The 25107-nt window shown below is 35.0% G+C and overlaps 1 pseudogene; it reads right to left on the reverse strand.

The window, feature by feature from the left end:
• Positions 1 to 1771: 1771 nt before the first annotated feature.
• Positions 1772 to 15798, reverse strand: LOC124899509 (annotated as a pseudogene).
• Between the last annotated feature and the right edge of the window lie 9309 nt (positions 15799 to 25107).

The raw sequence follows: 25107 nt of genomic DNA on the forward strand, positions 1-25107 counted from the left end.
AAGTAGATGATGAAGAGGAAGACCCGAAGGTATTTAAGAATGATAAAGTGAAAAGTGATCTGATGCGTAACATGAAGCTTCCATTTCCATTCCCTTAAAGGCTAAAAAATAAGGAGGACAATGCTAAATTCAAAACATTCCTGGCTAAGTTTAGCAATCTATCAATTAATATCTAATTGCTAGAGGTAATTCAAGATATACCAGGGTACGCTAAGCTTATGAAAATGTTAATGTCGAAAAAGAGGATTGTTGATGGTGAAACCATAGAAATTACTCATGGGTGTAACTCTATCATGACAAGCACTATAGCGAAAAAAAGAAGATCCCGGGGACTTTACAATCCCTTTCACCAAAGGAACACACTGGTTTGAAAAAGTCTTGTGTGACCTTGGTGCAAGCATCAATCTTATGTCCTATGCAGTCTATCGAAAACTTGGGTTGGGCACTCCTACTCCAACAATAATGAGGCTATTGATGGCGGACCGGTCTATCAAGAGACCAGTCAATTCTTGGTGCTTGATTGTAAAATTGATCAAGAGTTCCCTATTATCCTTGCCCAACCTTTCCTTACAACTAAAAAAGCCATTGTGGATATGGAGCTAGGAGAAATGAGATTTTGGGTCAATGATGATGAAGTGTCCTTCCAAGTGTGCAAAACAAAGAAAAAACCCGTGGAGTTGCAAGTTGTGTTCATCATTAATATTAAGGACACTGGGGGGTCTATTGAAGATCCAACTTGAAAAGATAAAGGGTGTCGTTCCACGATAATAAATAAGGCGCTATATGGGAGACAACCCACAAATGCAATAAAAGTGGCCCCTATTCGTTGTTTTTGATTTAGTATAGTAGATTTTAATTTTATTGTTGATTAATCTATGTATTTGTGGCACTTTGGGTGTTTGAATAAGGCTGAACAGAGGAAAGTGTGAAATTTCAGTGTAGTTGACTGAACAGGGGAAAATAGAGGACCAAAAATGACCTAAGTTACCACGATCGTGGCACCTGAGCCACTACAATCGCGGTAGCCACATGTCCGCAATCGCATGACATGGATCACGATGGCAGTCAAGTCTGGTTAAAAGACCATCTGACTACTATTTGCCCCTACACACTCCCTTTTTAAATTCTCTCTCAAAATTACATCCAATTGGGGTTGTGTGTTGACATCCAAAAATAGTCTTAGCATCCACTCATAATCCCTCATCATCCCTCATCTGGTATATTCTTTGAATTCTCTCTTACATTGCCCGTTTGTAGGCCTTAGAATACATGTGATAGGTGTGTCCTAATACTATGATTTTCATGATTAATCTTTATTAATTATACTTGGGTGGTATGGTTAGCTGTTGTATACGGTGTGCACACACTTGGGAAAGTCTTGAGTACCCAAATTGTGTTCAAATATGATAGAAATAGGGTGTACACACCAAGTGCTCGATGAAATGCCCAAAAAAACTCATAGCTAGTTGTTTTCACATTCTAAGGACATGATCGTGTACCTAGGAATCTTGTTCAATGCTTTTATTGATAATTCTTGTTTTGAAACTCGATTTGGCCTTGAAATTAGAATATTGAATTTGGTCTTAAGCATGCATCTCCCTTTTTTGGAAAATGGACATTTGTTTCCTAGCCCAATAAAGTTCTAAACATTGAATGTTGTCACAGTTTTAGTCAAGGAACACTTGTAAAACAAGCTCTTAAGATTATCTTTTACCATTATAAACACCATGTAACTAAAGGCTTAAGCAATACCAAGCTAAGTTTTCTGATTTTACCTGGAACTGGCATTTAGCAAGAACAATAGCTGACCAGAATTACAAAAGAATTAGGAGAGAGCAGCAGGGGAAGGGGAGAAAGAGTTTTTCTCCTTACCACATGTCGAAATATAAACGTAGTATAGCAAATCAATTTGATACACTCACAGAAATAAAGTTTTCAAATCCACTGATTAAATGGATCAATATATAAAATGCAGAACTTTTACCCTTTCTGAGCTCATACGCAAGCTCGTGAACTACAAGTGCTCTTCCAACAATTGAGTTTGGACCTGTAAATGGTATCTACTTGGTGTACAAAAGGTAGAGTCAGTAAATTATCATAATCTTATAACAATAACAAACATAGAGCACACAAAGCGAGATAGAATGATCAGAAAAAGTAGATGTAACAACCTGATTATCAATAATTATTGCTTTAGCCACACCTTCATGCAGTAAGCATAAGCAAGAATACAGAAAGTCATCATCCATATTAACAAACAAAAACAGAGTCAATGTGATATGAAAAATAGAAAACAAGTACATTACCATCGACATTGGTTGTGGCTATTATGTTTCCCAGGTCACCTGCATGACGAATTTCATATCCAGGAGCTCCATATGTCAAATCTTTAGGATTGAAATGGGCTCCTACAATAAAACAAAAAGGAATAAATTTCAAATTAGTACCAGCAAAACTTGAAGTGAAAACGTCATTTCCAACTAGCTACTAGAACAATTCCAAAAAATCTTTTGGTATATTACTAGAGGAGTTCTAATTGACCAACATTCCAATTAGCAGAAATTTGAAACTAGATCAGAAGCTAACCTGTAGACATATATCAATTCATAGCATCACCATATTCATGCTACAACACAATGAAAATCAAGCCAAAGCGTAACATTAACCGAAATTCACCAACAATTAAAACAAGGACAAGGACATAAGAAAAGCAGTAAAGTTCAAATTATAACAAATATTGCTCACCAAATGAAACCCATGATGTCCAGGATAAGTCCAGTTATACGAACGTTAACCGTAGTTGGACCTACACAGAGAGGAAAATAAAAAAATAAATACTCAATAGAAAAGGGTATGAAATATTCTATTTTTTAACTTTGTCCCACTAGTAACAAGTAACTTTGTCCATCAAGGCCAGCACAGATGGGAAGAAATCACCTAATGTTTGTCTCTATTATTTCAATACAAACTTCAACTGCATCTATTATTTTCATTGTACATCAAATTATCATATTTCATACCTATGATTGGTTCAGGCCATATGCATAAGCAAAAATCCTCTCAGTTTGCAAAAGCATAATTTTAACCCTGGGAGAATTTAAGAAAATCGTACATTCAATATAAACATACCATCTTTATCTTGTTTCCCTTGAAAGCATCTCTGAATCATACAATTTTCAAAATGCAACGAATTTGAACACATAAAATTTAGGATAAAAGGATTTTTACATTCTCCCATCATCCCACTTTCACAACCCATCTAAGATACAATGTTTTTTTCTAAATAATTGCAAGAGTCATCAAATGCTCTGAGTACTTTCTCCTAATTTGCATGAAGCTCTAGCAGATTTTCCAATTGAAAGTTTAGTTATGTCTAATTACAGGACACTGCCAAAGCTCTATGTATCTAGTTGCGATAGATTGTCCAAGATTAAGGGCACGAAAATTATCCAAAATGTTGAATATGTTCGGATGGAGAGCAGTAGCAAGATGACAAGCCTTTTTTTATAAAAAGTTTCTTCCAGCTTGTTTGTGAAGAACAGTAGCACCCTAAAGTTTTGTTTTCAGTAATTGATTTTTAGATGGTGGTATTAATCTCTTTGCGAGGTACAACCCATTAAATACTGATTATTGAGAATATGTTTTGAACTTAGGAAGCTTACCTTGATATAAAAGAATTGGATCACCTTAAATTCTTGTAGATGGTGACTTTTGCTATTTTTATGCAGCTCACCTTAACAAGAACAACAAGAGATTTAACTTTAAAGTTGGGAGGGCTCAACATTTTTGTTTTGCCTTTCCCAAAGTTCAGTTCAAACATGACGTTTTTTCTTGAAGATCCAGGTAGTTCCTTTTATGACTATCTCTTCACTTTTATTTATAATATTTATTTATTTCCTAATCTTTTTTCCTTTTCAGAAAAAATGATTAAAAAAAATTATTATTTTATAATAGAAATATTTGTAATATCGTGTTTACCCTTAACAGTAGTTGTAAGTCTGTTCAAATCATTAATCATCATTAGTAAATAATTAAAATAATTCAATTTTCTTTATTAAATGTCAAAGGTGAGAAGTCAATTATCACATAGACCAAAATAATAATAAGTTCATAACACGGGGACTAAAATAATTTTTTTCCCTTATATTTATATTTTTATCTTTTTTTTATAACCGTGGTGTCCGAGTCAACTTGTGCGCACCTCGACTAATTTCACGGGATACTTGCCACCTCCCACCAGCAACAGGTATCAAGTAACTCCGTCCATTAAGGCTAGAACAGATGGGAATAAAATATTTAGTGTTTGTCTCTGCTGGGAATTGAACCTGAGATCTCATGGTGCTCATTCCAACTTCATTGAACCACTAGGCCACACCCTTAGATGCTATATTTTTATCTTTAAAAAAATAAAAATAAAAAAAGATAAAAATATAAATCAAATAGCCTGCAAACCAAGAAAAACAAATACAAAAGAGAAACTGCCAATCAAACTTCCCAAACCCACTCCCTCTCACATTCTAACTTCCCACTCCGAGTCTCATCCATGACAAATGACATGCACACACAAATACATTATATATATATATATACATATATATATGTATATATATATATATATATATATATATATAAGTGAAATGAGGTTTTCTCTTTAAAGTAACTTCTCCTGCATGTCATTTATCGAGCGAACCCAATAATTTTTACGTAAATTCTATATTTATATTATTAAATTCTGAATATATGTATATAATTATATAGTGCTAACCCATTGACAAATATTATTACTTTGCCCAGTGATAGATGGATCATTGTTAAGGCCTCTCTTCTATTGCAAAGGTGAGTTCAAACCCCATTAGCACCATTTAATATTTTTTTGATGTCACCATACATTTTTTCAACAATTGTCTTGAATTGATGACTTTATGCGGTTATATCATGTGATGTAAATTTTATGGCTAATTGAGTTAATTCTCTATTAATTCTTTATGCCGTTCAATTATGACATTTAACCAATATCTCCAGAAAGTTCATACGGTAAGTCTTCTTTAACTTTTGAATTTAGAATGCATTTAGCAAACCTTAAACTCCAAACCAAACAATATCACAATTATATGTCAGTTTGCTAATTAAGACTATTCAAGACATTTCTTGACAACATTAAATTAATTAAGTTAAAAGATAAGATTTTAAAATCTATTGTAAAACATTTCTAGGTTTCAAGTTGAAATATAAAATTTTTGAATGCATATTTCAATATAAATGTACGTGCGATGCTTCATCGAATAAATTTAAATCAATATTTAAAAAAGGGAAAAGACATCCTTTCCACCCCACACTATACCCGAAAAGTCGAAGCCACACCTAAACAATACTAGTGACCTATTACACACCTAAACTATAAAAAAGTGAAACTATTTACACCCTGTCAGGCTACCACCATTTGCATGTGGTGTAGTGTTTTACACGCGCTGCCACGTCAGCACCACATCAGTAAAAAGTACCTTTTTTATAGTTAAGGTGTGTAATAGGTCACTTATATAGTTTAGGTGTGGATTCGACTTTTCGATTATAATTTGGGGTGGAAACGATGCCTTTTTCCTTAATGTTTTTAGTCGTTTACTTTTGTTATTTAATAGGCTGGTCGTGCCTAAAATAAGTGTAACACACACGCCTTAGAATGAGGGTCGCAGAGAGCTAATAATATCATTTTTATATAGTTAAGGTGTGTAATAGGTCACTTATATAATTTAGGTGTGTGTTAGACTTTCCTTGTATAGTATAGGATGAAAATGATATCTTTTCCCTTTAAAAAAATATAAATTTCACATCAACTCTTTTTCATTCACATTCGTCTCCTTTTTTTTTTTGTATAGTTCAAATCAAGGTTTAAAATATTCAATAAATATTGTGAATAAATATAACGTGATTTTGATTAAGATTCATTACGTTATATTTATTATATTGATGAGATTGATGAAGGTTCATACATTGTACTTCATCTGATTAAAGTAGAGTTAATGGGCTTTGCTGGAAAATAATACTTCACTTTTAATTTTTATAAATAAAAAGTCTCATATGATAAGTTATTTTAAATTTAAATTTAAGATTAGAAGATAAAATTTTAATTTAAAATTTTTAAGACCTGACACGATAGTACCTAACGCATACATAAAGTTATTAAGGTATTGTTTATTTATTAATAAAAAGTCACAACATTGTTGCAATTAACTAAAAGCTCTGTTTTAAAAAATATATTGTCAGTGAATTTCTTTTATCAAATTTCATTAATTTTTTTTTTTTTTGGTAAATCAAATTTCATTAATTGAATGCAATGCTAGGGCTTAATAATAAGCACATCTTAATGTATATTAATTTTTTTTTGTCGGGTAAACTTTCTACAATGGATAATAAATGTCAAAATTTTCACATTTGGATTAATATTATTGTTTACAACTAACATCATATTTACCTTTTATTATAGATCTAAGAGAGAAGTATTAATTGCCCATGAACTTGTCACGTTTTATTCATGGTTCACCTGAACTTTTACTAGTCCTAAGTATCCTTCCAAACTTGTTGTTTTGCAACATCGCATGATCCTTTTCAGCTGATAGACCATAGCGTGTAAAACACATACATACACGTGGAAAAAAATGCCTACGGGTCTTTCCACGTGGATAAATACCATCCACTTTCCTTATATTGATCCTATATTAAAAATAACCCACTTTTACGCTTAATTATCCGATATCTCTCAAAAACAATTATATTTTTTAGTTTTTCTCTACTCCAAAATAGTGAAAGGTTGAATTTTCATCGATCAAGTAAGCCATTATCTAAAAAAATTATATTTTTTTTGTGTGTTAAAAATATGAAATTATTTTTTCCAGTTAGTGTTTCATAGTTGTCAATTAGTGTTTCGATTAGGATTTTGAGGAGACTCACATGCACAAATACACTTCTTATTATAATTAATGGGGTAAGAAATTGCAATTTAAGTTAGGGGTGTACGAAAATTAAACCGATAAAAATGTTATTGATTTATCGTTATTGGGTTAACGATTTTTTTAATGATTTTGTAAAAAAAAATTATTAGGTTATTAGTTCGATTTTGATTTTTTTATTGGGTTATTGGGTAAACCGATAACCCAATAAGATTACACAAAATTATTATTTTATATATATATATATAAAAGTAGGATTTTGGTTGCAACTAAGATTCGGTTTTTTTTCATGTTAGTTACTACTTTTTATATTTTATGAGTATTTTCTTATCGGTTAAATCAAAAATTAAATCGTTAGGGACTAAAAATCGATAACCAATATAACTACATACAACATAATGCACACAATCGAGGAATCTACGTCCGAAATTATCATCCGATCATGACATTCTCACAATTGGAGGAGACCCACATGTACACACAAGTCTCCTATTATAATTCATGGAGTTATAAATAAGTAGATAAAGTAGAAGCAATAAAATAATTTTTTTTTTAGATTGGAAGTAATGGAGGAAGAGGGATAGTAAATAGGAAGAGGGATAGTTGATTTTTTAAAAAAAATTAAAGGAAAATTGTTGAAATATAATACCATATATACTGAATGTCTATTTTACCATATACAGTGAATGTCTACATTACCATATATAGTAAATATCTATTTATGGAAAAGTTAGAAACCTCACGGCTAGTTTTCCTCTATAAATAAAGGGGGTTTCCTTCATTGTAATTAACCCATCAAAAGAATCCCTCAAGAGAAATAAGAATTACTCTTTATTCTCTCTCTACTCTTCTTGTTTATTCTTTATTATTTTATAACGTGTTATCAGCATGAGATTCTGCCAAACAAGGTGAGATTATAAATCTAAAGGTAATTTCAAGGTTAGTAATTTCTTATGTTAATTGTCTTTTGCTATTAATACTACAATTATTGTTGGATTTGAGAAAAAATAACTGATTTAGAACCACTTATGCTTTAAATTAAATTTGTTCATGAAGAACAATATTGCTAAAAGATATCATGATGAATTTAAGTTTCATCTCATTAAGAGAGTAAGACATCAGATTAAAAGTTCCAATGCACTATGATGAAAAGATGTTGGGTTCAAGTCTTATTGAGTTATAGCCTAAGACGCCTTGGTATGGATAAGATATTGAGTTTGAATCTCAATACACCATATTGATGATATTATGATGGCTAAGACAAAATAATGTATTTTTGATGAAAAAATAAGAAATTTCCCATTGAATATGCTTCATTCTCTGAAGTGAATGTGGTAGCATTGTATAATATGTCTGAAAGAAAATAAGTGATTGAATGCATGAAATACATATGGAGGGACAATATGATAATGATCATCAAAAGTGATGATATTTGCATACGATTATTATGATCATAAGATATGTTAGAGAAAAATTCTCCATATTATATGTATACCTCTATTTGCCCCTCAAGTAGCAATATCATGAAAGAGGTTATAAGCTATCAGAATTTGATAGGCTTAAGGCACAATTATATTCCATCCCTGAGGAATAAGAAGCTTATTAATACAACTGTGCACTTGATTGTGATGGTATCACAACTCACATTTGAAAGAGGCAGAATAATTGAGAAAATTTATTTTGAAATCTACTTCTGAAGTAGTAAATCTGAAATTTATTCATGTAATAGTAAATTTGACATTTATTACATTAAAAGGTACATGTCATGGTAAACTTAGAGTTTGCTAGAATAAAATTTCATAAATTGACATGAACGATTGCAACATCCCAAAGATGTGCATACTGAGTATTGAACATATATTGAATAATTAGAAAACTATTCATTACTTTTAATGGTGCTTGTTCTCGTGATAAGTTAGTTGGACCAACTAATTTTGGTATTGGATCCCTTAAAATCTTAAAAGTATAAGAGGTGAATATGGGCTCGTTCACGAGTCATATGATCTATTAAGATGCATCGATATAAGATGATCACCTGTACGTTTATTGTCAACCTGCAGTTTGACATTCATAAAGTTGCTTGCTCAATAAAATTGAGTTAAGAGCATAATTTTCATATTGTGTAATCAAGATAATTCATCTTGATGATGATGGTTTAGCACCGAATGCCATCGATAAATAGCTAAACCATTGCTAATGATAATAAAGCTTCATGTGATGGTTTGAAATAAGATATGTTGCATACAATAGCACTTGCATATATAAAACCAATAAATTATGATTAATTCCCTCTCAAAGTTGGTTCTAAGTCAGGAACTACACATTGTCCATCTAATAATTTTGATGTGAGGTATACGATTAATGAATATACCATAAAGCACAAAGATGAATTCCCCAATGAAGATGAAGGATGTATGTTAGTTTTCCTAACATAAAGAGGGAGAATATAAGTAGAGAAGAAATATCTTAGGAATTATCATCAGATCCTTATTCAAAGGATAATTCAAGTCAAATGCCAAAAGCATCTCATATTTAAGCTGCAATTGCTTCTATTTTGTGTTTTTAAATGACAAAGTCTACGCATGCATGAAGCATAGTAGACCAATCGGTTACTTGAAATAATCCTTGAAAAATAAAGAGCAAATAATCATAATAAGAAGGCAATGTGCTCTTAAAGAGCCTACGACATAACACTTCATGAAATGTTATAAGAGGTTCAGGTACCTGAAAATAATGAAGTGGTGAGATCTCAAAATATTATGTCACACTATGAACTGATACAAAATGATATATCATTAACGATGTCTTTTATACAATATTAGTGTAGTATTGTAAAAGATTATAAGGATCTGAATTCTATGTTTATTTAAGCATGCTGATGTAGAAACATTTATCAAGTGACATGAAAGGATGCATCTTCGTAAGCATTAAACTTATTTGATTTGCAATCCAAAAACTTGAAGATGTCACCCATGAAATGTTGAATATTCTCACTTAATAAAATTTACATGAGAACTTTTGAGGATTCAAAATGTTTGAAGCATATAAAAGTTTCTGAAAAACTTATTTATAATTCTTATATTATATAAGCTTATAGCTTGAAAATTGTTGGAAATCTTGGAGAGTTTTCAAAAACAATAGATTATTTGTTGAAATGAGAAATATACCAATTTGAATTGGTCCTGAAGTACCATATCTTAGTACAATTGATGTACTAATGTATCTTGGGAATAATACAAGGCTTGATGTAGCCTTTTCGGTTGATTTGTTAGCAAGGTATAGTTCTGCTCCTACTAGGACACACTGTAATGAGATCAAACACATATCACTATATCTAAAAGAAAGTATCAATATGGGCTTATTTTTGCAGTCTTGAACTTGTTAGTTATGCTGATGTTGGGTACTTATCTGACCCATATAAATCTCGGTCTTAAACATACAATGTGTTCACATATGGGAATACTTTCATATCTTGAAGATATACAAAGCAGTCTATCTAGCACTTCATCAAATCATACTGAGATAATAGCTATTCATGAAGCAAGCCGAGAATGTGTATGGTTAAGATCCATGATATATCTCATTTGAGAAAAATATGATTTGAAATGTGACAATGTACCCAGAATGTTATACAGAGATAATGCAGCATGCATAGCATATCTTAATGGAGGATTCATAAAAGGAGATAGAACAAAGCACATTTCATCAAAGTTTTTCTATACACATGAGTTACAAAAGAATGGTGATATTAACGTGTAACAAATGCGTTCAAGTGACAATGTGGCTGGTTTATTCACCAAGTATCCTCCAAAACTTTCAAGAAGATGGTGCATAAGATTGGGATGCAAAGGTTCAAGGATGTTCTCATTAGGGGGTTAATACGCGTTGTACTCTTTTTTTCTTATGAGGTTTTGTCCCACTGAATTTTTCTTATAAGGTTTGTAATGAGGTAGCCTATATGTGTATTGTTAGAGATGTGTACTCTTTTCCTTCACTAGATTTTTTTTCCACTAAATTTTTTTATAGTAAGATTTTAACAAGGCATATTATCTATCAATTAGACATTCAAGGGGAAGTGTTATAAATATAATACCATATATAGTGAATGTCTACTTTACCATATATAGTGAATGCCTACTTTACGATATATAGTGAATGTCTATTTATGGAAAAGCTTGAAACCCCAAGGTTACTTTTTTCCTATAAATAAAAGGGAGTTTCCTTCATTGTAATTAACCCATCAAGAGAATCCCTCAAGAGAAATAAGAATTACTCTCTCTTCTCTCTCTATTCTTGTTGTTCGTATTTTATATTTCATAACAAAAATAGAGTTTTTTTTTATTTTTTTATCATTGTAAATACTGATTTGGGAAAAAAATAACTCCATCATGCGCGTGATGAAGTTTAAACTCAAATATTTTTCCACATCAGCAAAAAAGGGGTCACGGATGTTGGAAAACAACAAGTTCGGGGGGTACTTAGGACAAGTTAAAGTTCAGGTGTACCATGAATAAAACGTGACAAATTCAGGGGGTAATAATATTTGAAGTTTTCTTAGATATGATGTATATAAATATCTCATAAATGTAAATTAATATTTTAAAACTAACAAATGCGTGACCGAAATATATACAAGAGTGCTATCAAATTATCAAGATATAATTTCATGCTTGATTAATTTTCAAATTCAAAATCATAACAATTATTTTAATCTTAGTGATGATTAGTCTTATCTTTAATTTCTAATAAAAATTAATAGCCCATTTGAGATTGTTGTTTTCCTAAAAAACTATTTTTTTTTTTAAAAAATGGGGTTTGATAAACTTGTAAAAATATTTTTAAAAAGAAGAAACAGTTTTCCTGCCTCCGGAAAAAAACAAAAAAAAATTCTTTTCAAAAAAAGTAAAAGCAGAAACAAAAAATTAATTTTTTTCATGACTAAAATATCCCTATCACTTATACACCCCCTCTCTCACACACACACATACAGAGGGAGAGAGAGACACATATATCCCTTATTCATTCATTAGCATATCGTCACGCTTCGAACTAGAGCCTAACCATGACGGGTAACTCAAGTCCCACATGGACCAGAGAATACCCCATTTACCTAACCAAGCCAAAGGTACACCCTCAATTATTGAATGAATTCCAAACATATAAGAAGATAGCACATAGCAAAACTAAGGATAATTAATGATATGTCTATACCAACCACCGGCAATGGACAACCGCCCATCATCAAAACAATCAACCAAACCACCCAAGTCCATTGTAGTCCGACAAAGCCTCTACATAACTGAAAGTTAATAAAATTTTGGGACATGCCTTCGACATTAGCCAAAACCAATATACCAAATATAGTCAAAATATAAAAAGGAAACCACTATACGAACTAGGGTGTTCCGAAGGATAGAAGCTCACTACTTCAATCTGACTCACTAGCTTATCCCGAATCCAAGTCACTAAGCAGGAGAGGTAGAAGTATGGTCAGTTCCTGCATCGCGTAGGGGATACAACATCTGAAGATGGTTAGCGGTTGGAGCGCAAACATGTAACTCAGGAATAGAGAAAAAAATAATGCCATGATGATAGATCAAAACCAATACAACATTCAATGCATAATATCATGTGAAATATATGTACATATAAATACCATATGCTGGGGCAGGGATCAAGGCTTAGCATGAACTTCGATAAACTTAACCTGGCCTGTGTAGCATAACCGTCATAAGCAATGCACCCACGGGCTATATGGGCCCAGCTCTTCCCTAACTGGAAGGGCCCAGTGCGTGTAGCCGCACGAACCAGAGAATATCCATATCTGTATATGCCTTTATGGGGGACTCGAACCTCCCAAAATAGTTAAGGTGACTTAAGTACAAATGTATACAATATGCGGGACTCGAACATCTAATTCATATATTTAGTTCGGGGGACTCAAACCTCTCAATCATATAGACATCCACATCGGCTAGCGTGGCTTCTAGTGTTAGTCTTTTGAACTCTATTTTCACGGCTTGGCTACACATCCCGCTTTAAAGTCCAATTAAAATAATAATTACAAATACACAACCATTAATCTAATTACTTACCAAAGGCATCCCGTTGATATCGTCATACCAACCCTACTTGCAAGCGTACAATATGCCATAACCATTATTAATCATCTTGGAACTCAAAAACATTGTTTAACAAAGATGTCAATTCATTTCATCCTTTAGGGACTCAGACCCATTTAGTGTTTCAATTCAATTTACGGCCAACAAGGCCTTCATAAAACCATTTACCAATCATTAACATTCTTTGGCCAATGCCTTAGTTTAAAATACAATTCAACATGTGACAAGCTCCTTCTCATTGACAATTTCACAAACAGGTTGAGGGCATGCCTATTATCAAAACCAAAAGCCATCAAATCTAGGGTAAACATGACCCCTTAGTTAAACCATAATTCCTATTCACCTACATATGCAAAACCCTTATTAAAATATGCATAATCATAAGTTAAATCTTGAGAAGCAATACCCAACAATATTCATTCAAACCCTCAACATTGGTTTTCAAGACCACCATTAATGTCTCATGAACAATGTTTTAAACATGTGATTTAGTAAACTAACAATGAAGGAAGAGTCGCATGCCTGAGTTATTAAGATTCACGGAGAGAATTTGATCCTTAAGCCCTTAAATGACCGCTTTGAAGAAACCCTAGCCTAATTTTTCTTGAGAGAGTTTGATTTTGTAATGGGTATAATTAATGACCAAAAGATGTTATAAGATGTGGGGTCTTAAGGGCTTGGGATGGAAAATGTCCAAAGTACCCCCAACCTAAAGCTATAAAATCCTGCCTTTGGTTACGAGTCAAGCCATTGACTCATCACCAAGACAGAGAATTGGACACCATACACTGTCTAATTTACTACTTCCTAGTCCTGCTCATCACTATACCATACGACTTGTATGTTCTAGTCATGACCAATATAGAACACCAAGGGCTTGGACACTGGACAACATACGACTGGACCCTAACAACCCATCACATGATCATATGACTCATGAGGAGTCTCTCATAAACAAGATAGAACTTGGCCAGTAACACAATGGTTAACTTACGACTAGGGTCACCTAACTCGTATCCACACCATACGACTCATGATGTGAGTCGTAACAAGGGTAGAGAGCCTAAAGCTCAGGAAATTTACAAAGGCCAAAGTTTGGGGCATTTCACTCTCCCCCACTTAGGATCATTCATCCTCAAATGATGGGACAGGATATTGACTAGAATGATTAAATACCAAACATCTCTACTCTTACCTTTAACTAAGTTAGAAAACAAAGATACCAAGGAAATCAATATTTCCGTTAACAATGTCAGAAAACAAAGAGGTTAAGAATACATATATACATCAAGAAAGGATTTCTGGAATAGGGAATAGGAATGGAGACTTGGACTTCATATCCTCCTCGGCTTCCTAAGTAGCTTCCTCAAACCTTTGGTTCCATCATAGAACCTTTATTGAAGCTGCGTCTTTCGTCTGCAACCAAAAAAAATTATCGATCCAACATCTTTACCAAGACTTCCTTATTGGACAAAGAATCCAAAATACCAATATTCTCCAAGGGAACAACCAATGAAGGATCACCCACATATTTTTGCAACATGGACACATAGAATATCGGATGAATGGAATTCATGCTAGAGGGAAAATCCAACTCATATGTAACATTACCAACCCTTCTTAAAACCAAGTACTGGCCAACATATCGAGGACTGAGGTTTCCCTTCTTTCTAAACCACATTATTCCCTTCAAGAGCACCCAATCTTCAATCTTAAACTCTAAGTCCCTTCGTCTTACGTCTCTATAGGACTTTCGGTAACTTCGGGCAGTCTTAAGACTATCCCAAATCACCTTCACCTTCTCCATAGCTTGGTGAACCAAATCAGGCCAAACATATCCGATTCACCAACCTTAAACCAACCAATAGGAGATCGACCCCTCCTACCATACAATACCTCAAACGTGGCCATACCAATGCTAGAATGGTAACTATTGTTATAGGTAAATTCAATGAGAGAAAAGTGGTCAAACCAACTACCACCAAAGTCAATTACACAGGCTTGCAACATATCTTCCAGAGTCTAAATAGTTCTTTCTGCTTGCCCATCCAACTGCGGGTGAAAGACGGTACTAAGGCTCACTTTAATACCCAAACCACGCTGAAATAAGGGCTAGAATTACGATGAGACCTGAGTAACACGATCATAAATAATCGAGATAGATGCACCATACAACTTTACAATCTCCTGAAGGAACAACTTTGCATAATCCTTAGCAGAAAATTTGTATTTACTAGCAAGAAGTGAGCCAACTTAGTTATCCTATCCACAATGAACCAAATAGAGTCATACTGATTTTGCAACCACAGAAGACTGGTGATAAAATTCATATTAATTACCTCTCACTTTTACATCGATAGTGTAATTTCTTGGAATAGATCACCGAGCCTCATGTGCTCCACTTTCATTTGCTGGCATACCATACATTTAGCCATAAAGATGGCTATATTTCACTTTATATTATTCCACCAATATATATCCTTGATATCATGATACATATTTGTTAAACCAGGATGAACCATATACCGCGACTTATGGGGATCAACCAAAATCCTACCTCGCAATCCATTAATATTGGAAACAGACAATATCCCTTTTTACCTCAAGATACCATCACCACCAATCTCGAAAGACATCACCTTTTGCTTACTCACATCATCCTTGATCTTCACTAAGAGAGGGTCTAATACTTGTTTCTCTTTTATTTCAGAACCAAGAGAAGATTGCGCCATCTGTTGCACAAACATGCCACAATGCTCAAAGTCCAAGAAACAAACTCCAAGGTTAGCCAAATGGTGAATATCCTTCACCAATTCCCACTTATCCTTATCCACATACGACAAGCTACTCATTGAAAACCTGCTAAGGGCATTAACAACCACATTAGCTTTACTTGGATGGTAGTGAAGATTTATATCATAGTTCTTCAGCAACTCAAGCCACCTTCTTTGCTTGAGATTATACTTCTTTTGAGTGAGCACATACTGTAAGCTCTTATAATAAAAAAAGATATCAACATGGACCTCATATAGATAGTAATGCCAAATTGATAATGCAAACACCATTACCAATAGATCCAAGTCATGAGTTGGATAGTTTTTCTCATGAATCTTTAACTGTCTAAAGGCATAAGTAACCACCTTGCCATACTGTATGAAAACACAACCAAAATAAGCCCGAAACGCATCATAATAGATGATGAAACCATCATAACCTTCAGGTAGAGTCAAGACCAGATCTAAAGTCAACTTATTTTTTAGCTTCTTAAAGGTACCCTCGCAAGAATTAGACCACAAGAACTTCACCTTCTTCTGAGTCAACTTGGTCAATGGAGTGACAAAAGAAGAAAATCTTCCCACAAACCTCCTGTAATAACTGGCTAAACCTAAGAAGCTTCAAATATCAGTTGGAGTCATGGGTCTAAGCCACTTCTTAACCACAACAAATTTTTGAGGATCCATGTAACGCTCCAAATTTGACACCCAGAATGCTACACGATGTTCATGACCCCGAAGGACCACAAGCTAACCTATGACTGATATCTGTACCTGTATACTGCATAATGCAGAAACATAAACTGAAAGGCCATAAGGTTCAAAACTGAGACATAGTATCTGATAAAATAGAACATCTGGGTGGGGTATGAAATACCTAAAACAAAACTAAAATAAGTTATCTAAACATAATGTAGTCTGAAAAGCCTCTAAAATGTGACTATCTGAATAAGGAGTTGATGGGACATATCCCCAACTAACTCCAACTAATAAACTAATTACTGAGATAATAAAATGATGATCATGTCCTCAAAAGATGAGGACTCACTGCTAACTCTGACAGCTGAGACTAGAATCTACTGATGCTCTGGAGTTTGTGTCTCTGAACCTATGGTATAAGACACCATAGTGCAAATGCGTCAGTACTTTGAATGTACTAGTATGCATGTGAGGTAGGCTGAATGCATGGGATTCATATATATGAATAATAACAATAGCAGACTGACTATCATGATCGTAAGAATACATGTATAAGACATAATAACTAACATTGATACCGTGATAACATGATTAAATCTGAATACTGATAACATGACATACTAATAACTTATATAATTGATAACATGAATGACTGTATCTGAAAGTCCTGAATCTAATGGAACTAACTGAGTCCCGTACTATATCTGAGTTGACTATATCTGACAATCCTAAAATCTGAAGAACTATCTGAGTTCTTTTACTGAGACTGATACTAAAACTGTGAGAGATAGTTATCTAACCGACATGCCCTTAATAAGCTATTATAGCTGTTTTGGGGTCTAATCTATAACCCAAATTAGAAGGGTGTCAATACCACACCACTGGTAAGGACAAGCTATGGGTGACCCTTATCTGATAGTATCCCCAAAAGAGAATGGTGGGGCCCTTATCTAACAGTGATTATCCATCTCATCAACCCTCATCGGATAGTGTTGATGTCTCAACCTATGCTAGCTACATAGTTCTAGAATGGAAGGATGACTTCTAAGAATCACACCCACATTTGATAGTGTGTGTTCCCATTCTTAGGTTCACTCGGTGCTAATTCCTACTCCTATTTGAATAGACTCTGAACATGATTTGCTGAACTGAATATAGGCTGAGTTACTAAATTCCATTGATTGACAGAAGACTTCTGATATCTGATAACTAACTGAGTTCATGAGATCATAGAGATTTCCTGAGTCATAAGATTGACTGAAGTCTAAGGATTCATAGCTTGACTGAGAGTATCGTAAAAACATAACATGGCTCTAGGCACACAACTAATATTTTGGGTATGAGTACCCCCAGGACTCGATGGAAGGAAACTGACCAACAATAACTTTCTTGAACATATAACTAACATCATATCCATAATACATTTATAGAAGCATTTCATCAAAACATTTGATAGGCATAACTTGTACATACATAGAGATTTCATGGTATCATGCTAGTTAGGCACTTGTCCTTAATCTAGGAATTCAATCAAACATATTGTAGGCATGCTACATGTAAACATCATTGTACAATAATTAGATATCATGGTTCAATTCTAATTTCATCATTCAAGGGTTTAGTCATAGATTTGCATGAATCTATATCTATAATAATTTAACCCACATAGAATTTATCACTCAACATGGAGTAGAATTCAATTTCTCATTATCCATATGAATAAGAGCAGCCCAATCATGAAATTCATAAGAAAATCCATAAACTTGAATTTAGAAAAGGGATTCTTGGGCTTCATGTATGAAAGGAGTCCATGAATGAACACTATGCATACCTTGGTTCGAAAATACACAAAGATTTGTGAAGGAAATTCTTGATTCTAAATCTTCTATGAAAAGCCCTAGGTTGTTCTTGAGAGGTTTTTGAGAGAAGAGAGTGTATTTTGGGTGAAAGGTGGCCGAATCATGTGTTAAAGGGCTTAAGTAGGGGTGGAAAATTGACCCTTTTAACCATGGACATATCTTGTAATTTCAATAAAAATTTCCCAAATTGGACCCCTGGCGTGATGCGGCGCTATTGCACCGTGTCACTATAATTTGACAATTGGGAAACTGAGGGATGGCGCGATGCAGAGCCATCGCATTGCCTCTTCTTTTGTGACCTGGAACTTTGGCACGACATGGAGGAAATCACGCTGAGATACTTGAAAAGGACAATTGTCATTTTAGCTTATGGCGGGGCGCGCCACTGATCAATATGACGTTGTTTTATGATGGGAACTTGAAAAGTCATAACTTCTTTCTTTGTTATCAGATTTAGTCGAATTTTATATTGATGAAAAGCTTATTGAATTTCCCACATGATTAAAAGAGAAAATCTTAAAAATAACACATGTACAAAAGTTGATTCATCTTTTAAAAAAGCTACTAATATTTTTTAGATGATTTCAAGCTAGGAAAAGGTATGGGGTATTATAATATCTCCCCTTTGCGAACATTCGTCCTCGAATAAAACTAAGAGTGAGGGGAAGAACATAAACTGACATACATACTGAACATGAATAACTAAAACATGATCTCATGATTGACATGACTGATAACTAATATATCATACTGGACACGCATACCTGATGCATGCGTAACTGATTCATGAATGCATGATTGAGTGTTCTGAGGAAATAAGTTTCTCACAATGAGAATGCATGTCTGATGCATAATTATATAATTGAACTGATACATGAATGCATGACTGAATATGCAATGGTACTTGATACCAAGTTTGTTAAACACTGAACATGAAACTGAGTAAGCTTAAGGAGGACTATTACCTTGAGCTTGATCTAAGTTGGCGGAGAAGAGGTAAGGATACTTGGTACACATGTCTGCTTCTACTTCCCAAGTAGCTTCCTCGACAGATTGATTTTGCCAAAGAATTTTAACTAGAGGGAATTTTTTGTTCCTCAGTCTACGAGTCTGATAGTCTAGGATTTCGACTGGAATCTCCTTATAAGAGAGACTGTTCTAAACATTAGTGCTCTGAATAGGGACTACAACTTATTGGTCACCTATGCACTTCTTGAGCAAAGAGACATGGAAGACTGGATGAACTGAGGCTAGATCTGAAGGCAATTCGAGTTCATAAGCTACATTACCTAATCGACTGAGAATCTTGAAGGGACCGACATATCAGGGACTGAGTTTTACTTTCTTGCCAAACCGCTTCATTTCCTTCATGGGAGAGATATTTAGATAGACATAGTTACCAATCTCAAACTCGAGATCTTTTCTACAAACATCTACATAAGACTTCTATCGACTTTGAGCAGCACAGAGTCTCTCTAATCAATTGGATTTTTTCTAAGGCATAGAATACTAAGTCAAGCTATATGATTAAGTCCTCACTAACTTCGAACCAACAAATTAGAGATCTACATCTCCTACCATAGAGAACTTTGAATAGAGCCGTCCGAATACTGGAATGATAGTTGTTGTATGCAAACTTAAACAAAGGCAAGTAGTCATCCCAACTACCCTTGAAATCAATTACACACGCCTTTAGCATATCTTTTAAAGTTTGAATGGTACTTTCTGCTTGACCATCTTTCTAAGGATAAAAGGTTTTACTGAGATGAACTTGGGTACCAAAACCTTTTTGGAATGCTTTCCAAACGTGAGAGGTGAACTGGGTACCTCTGTGTGAGATAATAGATAATGGAATGTCATGCAATCTAACCAACTCCCTAATGTAGAGTTTGGCATAATCCTCGGATGAGTAAGACGTATGGACTAGAATAAAATAAATTGATTTGGTCATCCTGTATACAATGACCCATACCGAATCATGCAGACGACGAGTTCGGGGAAAACGCATCACGAAGTCCACGTTCACTTCTTCCTACTTCCAAGTAGGAATACTAAACTCCTACATGGACCCACTAGGCTTCTGATGCTCTATATTAACCTTCTGACATGTAGAGCACTTAGCCACAAACTTTGCAACATCTCTTTTTATCCCACTCCACCAATAGATTTCCCGTAAGTTACGGTATATCTTTGTGGCCCCTGGATAAATAGAGTAGCGTGCACCGTGTGCTTATACAAGAATTTGCTTCCTTAAGTCATCTACACCTAGAACACAGAGATGAACCTGACAACGCAAAACACTATCTACCCCTTGGGAGAAAACCTCTACTTTCTGATTATGAACTGACTCTTTCAACTTAACAAGGCTGGGATCTCTATCTTGGTTTTCTTTCACCTCGGAGACTAGAGATGATTCTGAACTACTCTGAACCTATATATCACCCTCATCTGTATCTACTAAGCGAACTCCTAGTCTGGTAAGCTGAAGTACTTCCTGATCTAACTTCTTCTTACTGTCATCCACATGAGCAACACTGCCCATAGACAGTCTACTGAGAGCGTCGGTCAGTACATTGGCCTTGCCCGAATGATAGAGGACACTCATGTCATAATCTTTCAAGAGCTCTAACCACCTTTTCTGACAAAGATTGAGATCTTTCTGAGAAAATACATACTGAAGACTCTTATGATTAGTGAAGAAATCTACATAAACTTCAAATAGATAATGTCTCCAAATCTTCAAGGAAAAGACTATGGCTGCTAACTCAAGATCATGAGTAGGATAATTCTTCTCATGGGGTTTAAGCTATCTAGAGGCGTAGGCTATGACCTTACCATGCTTCATGAGGACACAACGTAAACCCACTCTGGACGCATCACAATACACTACAAACCTATCTGGACCACCTAGAAGAGCTAAAACTAGAGCTGCGGTGAGTCAAGTCTTCAACTCCTAAAAACTCTTCTCGCAAGGATCTAACCACTGAAACTTGATTTTTTTCTAAGTCAATCTGGACATAGGAGATGCAACAGAAGAAAATACCTCAACAAACTGTCTGTAATATCCAGCCAAAGCCAAGAAACTCCTGATATCTGATGGAGAGACAGGTCTAGGCTAGTGTTTTACCACTTCGATTTTTTGAGGATGTACTCTAATTCCATCACCCGAAATAATATGGTGAGGAATGCTACTGACCTTGCCAAAATTCACACTTACTAAATTTGGCAAATAGCTGATGATATCTGAGAGTCTGAAGTACTGTTCTGAGATAGCCTGTATGATCTCTCTCACTACGGGAATAGACCAGAATATCATCTATGAAGACTATGATGAACATGTCCAAGTAATGATTGAACACACGATTCATCAAGTCCATGAAAGCTGCTGGGGCATTGGTAAGACCAAATGACATGACTGGGTATTTGAAGTGACCATACTGAGTATGGAAAGCTGGTTTTAGAATGTCACATTCTCTGACTCTGAGTTGATGATAACCGGATCTGAGGTCTATCTTATAGAAATAGCTGGCACCCTAAATTTAGTCAAACAAGTCATCGATTCTGGGAAGAGGATACTTGTTCTTGACCATGACCTTATTAAGTTAATGGTAGTATATACACATTCTGAGAGATTCATCTTTCTTGTGCATGAATAAGACTGGTGCGCCCTACGGGGACACACTAGGCCTGATGAATCCCTTATCTAAGAGATCCTTTAACTATTCTTTTAATTTTTTGAGTTCTACTGGTGCCATTTTCTATGTCGGAATAGATATAGGCTGTGTCTATAAGAAAATCGATGTCGAAGTCAATTTTTTTAGGAGGAATTCCTGGAAGATCTTCGGGAAAGACATCTGAATATTTATTCACAACTGGAACAGATTCAAGACTGGGAGTTTCAGAACTGGAATCCTTAACTTGAACAAAATGATAGACACATACCTTAGATATCATTTTCCTTGCCCAAAGGTAGGAAACAAGCTAACCTCTATACGCTGAAGTACTACCTCTCCACTCAATTATGGGTTCATTTGGGAACTGAAGCTGGACTATTCTATTTCTGTAGTCATCTGTGGATAGCAGGAGTAAAGCCAATCCATGCCGAGAATGATATCAAAATTAGTCATCTCTAATTTGACTAAGTCTGCTGAAGTGACTTTCTGAAATACCATAACCGGGCAGTTCTTGTATACCCGCTGGGCTATGATGGTTTTACCCACTGGGTAGATACTGAAAAGGGATCTACTAGAATTTCGAGACTGGTTTCAAAATCGCCTGATATATAGGGAGTAATAAAAGACAATAAAGCACCTGGATCTAGCAAAGCGTAAACATGAACATGAAAGATCTATAACATACCAGTAACCACATTAGGAGAATTTCCTAATCTTACTGGGAAAGGAGAGCATAGAATCTATTTGGGCATTGCCTACTAGTAGCACTGAAGGTGGCACCCTACTGATTTGGGCGATCGGACTGAACTGAGGAATGGTTCTGTTGACCCTGCAGACCTGACTATGGATAATCTCTAACTCGATGGCTTGTCTTGCCACAACTAAAACAAATATCACTGCCAGCTCTGCACATAGTCGTATGGTTCTTACCACAAGTCTAACAAAAGAGATTAGTTCGAGCACTGCTAACACTACCCTGAGACTTAAATCCTGATGCTCTATCTTTGTTAACCTCTCTGAACTTAGGAACTGGAGCACTGGCTGACGAAGGAGCTAGAACTGGTGACTTAGGACAAATCTGAGAGTGATTTCCTCCCTCTGACTTAGGCTAACTAAAATTAAAGCTACCTATCCTAGTTCTCTTATTCTGCTTCTCCCTTTGCTTAATCTTCTACTCCTCTATCTGCTGAGCATGAGTCATAAGCCTGGCTGAAGTCATGTTACTATTCAACATGGCAGATCAACACTCATCAACCACGCTATAATTTACCCCTAAAATGAATGTACTCATCTTGGCCCTGCTATCTGCAACCACATGAGGGGCATATCTGGCTAATTGAGTAAACTTAAGAGAACACTCATTCACCGTCATATTTTCTTGCCTGAGGTTGATGAATTCTAACACCTTAGCTTCTCTAATATCTAGGGGAACGAATCTATCAAGGAAAGCAAAAGCAAACTCCTTCCACTCAACAGGCCCTACATCATCTGGCCTTTCTGACTTCCACTGTTTAAACCAAGTGTAAGCAACATCCTGCAACTGATATGCAGCTAGCTTAGCACCCTCACTAGAAGTAACCCCTATTATGTCTGTAACCTTCTGCACCAAATCTAGGAATTCTTGAGGGTCTTCATCTGACTTAGACCAAAGAAAGGATGGCGGATTCATTCGAGTGAAATCCCAAATCCTGGCTGTAGCTGAATTGGACACTGGATTGGACAAAACGACATTTGGTCATTCATTCTGAGCAGAAACTGAGTTAGGAAGAGTAGTGAGTACATCTTGGAACTCTACATGAGAAACATGTTCGCCCAAAGGTTTTCGGGCTGAGGGGTTGGCTGATTCCCATTTCTTTTTTAGGAGGCATGTTCTGTTGAAGAAAAAGAGAAATGGATTAGACTGAGAGATTAACTTGAGATTATACTTATTGGCATGACATGAATACTAAAAGAGAGGAAACTATTCCTAAAACATCTTATAGCCTCATGAACATAAATGTGGAATGCATTACACTCATGTACAAAACTCTACTAGATGCGGCTTTCAGACTTCCTAGGACTTTATTGAACCTTAGGCTCTGATACCAAGTTCGTAACGCGCCGAATCTAGTACCCAGAATTCTACACGGTGCTCATGACCCCGAAGGACCACAAGCTAACCCATGACTGATATCTATACCTGTATACAACATAATATACTGCATAATGCGGAAACATGAACTGAAAGGCCATAAGATTCAAAAATAATACATAGTATCTGATAAAATAGAACATTTGGGTGGGGTATGAAATACCAAAAACAAAACTGAAATAAGCTATTTGAACATACTATAGTCTGGAAAGCCTCTAAAACATGACTATCTGAATAAGGAGTTGATGAGACATATCCCCAACTAACTCCAACTAATAAACTAAGTACTGAGATAATAAAATAATGATCATATCCTCAAAAGATAAGGGCTCATTGCTAACTCTGATAGCTGAGACTGGAATCTACTGATGCTCTGGAGTTCGTGTCTCTGAACTTATGGTAAAAGACACCATAGCACAAATACGTTAGTACTTTGATTGGTATGCATGTGAGGTAGGCTAAATGCATGGGGTTTATATGCATGAGCAATAACAATAGCAGACTGACTATCATGATCGTGATAATACATGCATGATACATAATAACTGACACTGATACTGTGATAACATGATTACTGAATCTGAATATTGATAACATGACAAACTGATAACTAATATAACTGATAATATGAGTGAATGTATCTGACAGTCCTAAATCTAATGGAACTAGTTGAGTCTCGTACTGTATCTGAGTTGACTGTATTTGACAGTCCTGAAATCTAAAGAATTATTTGAGTTCTTATACTAGGACTGATACTAAAACTGTGGGAGATAGTTATCTAACCGATATGCCCCTAATGAGCTATTATAGCTATGTTGGGGTCAATACTGTGCCACTAGTAAGGATAAACTGTGGGTGACCCTCATCTGATAGTTTACCCAAAAGAGAATAGTGGGGCCCTTAT

Source organism: Capsicum annuum, chromosome 6 (assembly GCF_002878395.1).
Source record: "Capsicum annuum cultivar UCD-10X-F1 chromosome 6, UCD10Xv1.1, whole genome shotgun sequence".
In the NCBI taxonomy this organism is placed as follows: Eukaryota; Viridiplantae; Streptophyta; class Magnoliopsida; order Solanales; family Solanaceae; genus Capsicum; species Capsicum annuum.